The 3,960-nt window shown below is 42.1% G+C and overlaps 1 pseudogene; it reads left to right on the plus strand.

Annotated features, from left to right (window-relative positions):
- LOC102252565 overlaps positions 1-2,933 on the plus strand; it is a 5,192-nt pseudogene extending 2,259 nt beyond the window's left edge.
- Positions 2,934-3,960: the final 1,027 nt, after the last annotated feature.

The raw sequence follows: 3,960 nt of genomic DNA on the forward strand, positions 1-3,960 counted from the left end.
CATCTTACAGACAGCTTAATGGGTCCCACTTGCTGTTTCTCTCCCTGGGAGGGTGATTATGTCTAGATCCATGGCTTCCACTTCTGCACCTTTCCTCTGGATAAAGGTTCTGGGTGACTGCCTGTGCCAGGTTATGTTCTTACATGAACCATGGGCTGTTCTTGTAAGACCCTCCTTCAATTGGTATTTGTAATATATTCCTTCCCTGTATACTATTTCAAGTGGATTTGCTCTGGACCAGAGCTGGGTGGTCACCTCTGTCATCTTTCATTAATACTTGGAATATTTAGGTTTTAAGTATTTGTAGAAAAGGTGTTACAGGGAGAACCCTAGTTTTTTTTTTTCACAGAGTGAACATGCAGAATGTTCTCAGAGGAGGCCTGGCCCAGCTGATTGGAAACTAGCAGAATGTATGACACAAGGGCTGTTTTCAAATTATACCAGGAACCAGATCGATTCCATCACTGCTCAGATGCAGGTGCCACTGCCCACACCTCATTTTTACCTTTCCTTTGAACTACTTTACACTTTCTGACATGTCCTTTCACCTGTGATTTCCTAGCATTCTGCCATGTTCACCTTCGTGGCATTTTTACATCAACTACTCCTCTGAACTGCTGCCTCCGCAGTATTCTTCAACATTGACCTGCACCTGTGTTATGAGGTGCACAGACATACTAAAGTTGTCCTGAAAAACAGCTATTTGTTTATTGAATTTTTATTGGAATAAGACATAAACAAAATTCTGCAGAGCTTGCCTATGACACCAGCAGACAGCCCTACTGAACTCTGTTAGCCTGTGGAAGGGCTGGAAGTCTTACCTCGCTTCCATGTGGTGCTTGCCATCTTTGTGTCATATTCCTGGTGTCGTCTTCCTTCTTTTATGATCTGCAGAGTCCAAGAACTTCACTGAAGCCTCTTATTAATCCTTCCTGCATATGTCTTCTTTTCAGATAATTTCCTGGAGCCACGGTGTCATGGGCAACACACTTTTGTAATGGAACTTCATTCTGTCACCACAATCAACATTCATTCCCTCACCATTTTTCTGTTTTCAGGTTGTTGGCATAAAAATGATGATGATGAGGCCTGTTCTAATCACTGTGTATCTGTAGAAGGAAAGTCACAAGTCAGAGCTTCTGAGACAGCTCCAGCAACCCAGAAGAACCATCCTTGTAAGCAGTGTTTCTCAGTGTTAAAAGATATTTTGCACCTGAATGACTTACAAGCAGCACACTTGCAGCACAAAGACTTCTTCTGTGATGCATGTGTGAGGGACTTCTGTTTCAGTGCAAACCCTCACCAGCAACAGAGGGATGCCAGGGGAAAGATGTCCTGGAAAGAAACTACAGCCAAGGCCTCATTTGTGACCAGGTGCAGCTTCTACTTATCAGAGGTGCCTTCAAACAGCAGGGTGGTTCGGGAAGATTCCCAAACTCCCTCAGAGCTTCTCCCGCACCAGGCAACTCATAACACTGAGGAGCCACACTGTGACAGTGAGATTTCACAGGAATTTCAAGTGCAAAAACTCATCACCAGTGGGGTGAATGTGAAAACGCTGCCAGCCACATCCTCAAAGTTGTTGAATGTCAGGGTGTGTGTTCTGGAGAGTGTGGAAAATGTAGGAAGAATTATAGACGAATCTTTAACCTCATTCGACAAGAAAGAGCTCACACTGGAGAAAAGCGGTATGAGTGTACAGATTGTGGGAAGTCCTTCAGTCAGAGTTCCACCCTCATTCGACATCAGAGAGTTCACACTGGAGAAAAGCCATTTGAATGTACAGATTGTGGGAAGTCCTTTAGTCGGAGTTCCACCCTCATTCAACACCACAGAGTTCACAGTGGAGAAAAGCCTTATGAGTGTAGTGAATGTGGGAAATCTTTTACCCGCAATAGTCAGCTCCTTATCCACAAGAGAGTACACACTGGAGAAAAACCTTATCAATGTGGTGTATGTGGTAAGTCCTTTAGGCAAAATAGTCAGCTCTTTGTCCACAAGAGAGTTCACACTGGAGAAAAACCTAATGGGTGTAATGAATGTGGGAAGTCTTTTAGGGATAATAGTCAGCTCCTTATCCACAGGAGAGTTCACACTGGGGAAAAGCCTTATGTGTGCAGTGAATGTGGGAAGTCTTTTAGGCAAAAGAGTCAGCTCCTTATCCATAAGAGAGTTCACACTGGAGAAAAACCTTATGTGTGCAGTGAATGTGGGAAGTCTTTTAGGCAAAAGAGTCAGCTCCTTATCCATAAGAGAGTTCACACTGGAGAAAAACCTTATGTGTGCAGTGAATGTGGGAAGTCTTTTAGGCAAAAGAGTCAGCTCCTTATCCATAAGAGAGTTCACACTGGAGAAAAACCTTATGTGTGCAGTGAATGTGGGAAGTCTTTTAGGCAAAAGAGTCAGCTCCTTATCCATAAGAGAGTTCACACTGGAGAAAAACCTTATGTGTGCAGTGAATGTGGGAAGTCTTTTAGGCAAAATAGTCAGCTCCTTATCCACAAGCCAGTTCACACTGGGGAAAAGCCTTATGAGTGTACGGATTGTGGGAAATATTTTAGCCGAAAATAGGCCTTATGAGACACCTGAGAGTGCACACTGGAGAAAAGCCTTAAATGTGAAGGGAATTTTTCCTTTATCTTACTCATAATAACAACCATGAAGAAGACTCTATGATACACAGTTGCCTTATTATTATCCCTTTTTATTAGGACAGACACTCTGCTAGTCTCCTCATAAGTTTCAGGTACAAGTGAGTCTTTAAGGAGCTACTTGAACTTTCCATTCTGCCCTGGCCTCCTATCCGATTGATGTCACTATGTGTGATTGTGGCTGTAGTGATTTCACCTCTACCATCTGGCTCACCTGAACAGTGTGAATTAGTCACAATTACTGTGTGCTTTTTTTGCTTGAATAAATTCTAAATACTCTGACCTCTTGGCAGGATCTTCATTCCTTTCTGTCTGACTAGGGAATGGGCCTGGTCCAGAGTTTGTCCAGAACACCCATTCTCAGAAAAGAAGTGGTAACTCTTTCACGGAGTTTGTGGTTCTCACATTATGCTGTGATGATTGACTTAGGTTCTATTTCACCTATCTGAACATCGCTGGCTATGAAATGTGATATTTTGGTAAAATTCTTTTTCCTGTTGTACCTTTAATTGTGATGATTCTATTCACTGCCTGCAATGTTTTGAAAGCACTGTTGTGATTTGTCAGCATGTAAATGTGAACCAATATTGTGGGGACATCAAACCTTCAATTCTTTGGAAAGGAGAACATGATGGCAGAAAATTATTTTTCATCGAAAACTGGATTATTTTGCATTGCTGCCCAAGGTGTTGAAAGAAAGTCTGCATAAATTTGTGGTCTTAATTTATATCCTGGTACCTTGGTTATGAGTTCGGTCAATGGTCACCCAGAAGACAAGTCCTTTGCCGTCCTTCTGTGGAGAATATAAATTATGTTCTTTGTTCACAGTATGTATTACTTCATTCTTGTCGATGTTTAGGGGAACTCCTCCCCACATACTGCAAAGAAGCCAAGTGCCATGAAGTACGAAATTTCATAGTCTTGTGACATTTGTTGTAAGACTCTGAGGTTAACCTACCATTGAGACAGAAACACTGTATTCATAGTGATGAGAGAGACTGAAGTAAATTATATGGAAATTGTCTCTTCTGAACATGAATCCCCAAATGTTCCTGGTCTTGTCTCTTGTGTGACCTTTGTGTACAGACATTCTCAGCACCTCCAAAAATGTTTCCTGTAGCTGAAGTCATTGGCAGAGAAAATAATTGAATGGATTTGTGGATTCCCCTGGTCTCTGTAAGGTGTTCACCACAAAGTCATTTCTCAATATGTAAGAACTCAAAGCTAAAGGAAGGATAATCCTGTAATCAGTCCCAGGATGTGTCTTTTTTCACCAGTCAGCATTCTTGTTGATTCCATTGCAGTAGTC

The sequence above is a fragment of the Myotis brandtii genome, unplaced genomic scaffold (genome assembly GCF_000412655.1).
Source record: "Myotis brandtii unplaced genomic scaffold, ASM41265v1 scaffold7263, whole genome shotgun sequence".
NCBI lineage: Eukaryota > Metazoa > Chordata > Mammalia > Chiroptera > Vespertilionidae > Myotis > Myotis brandtii.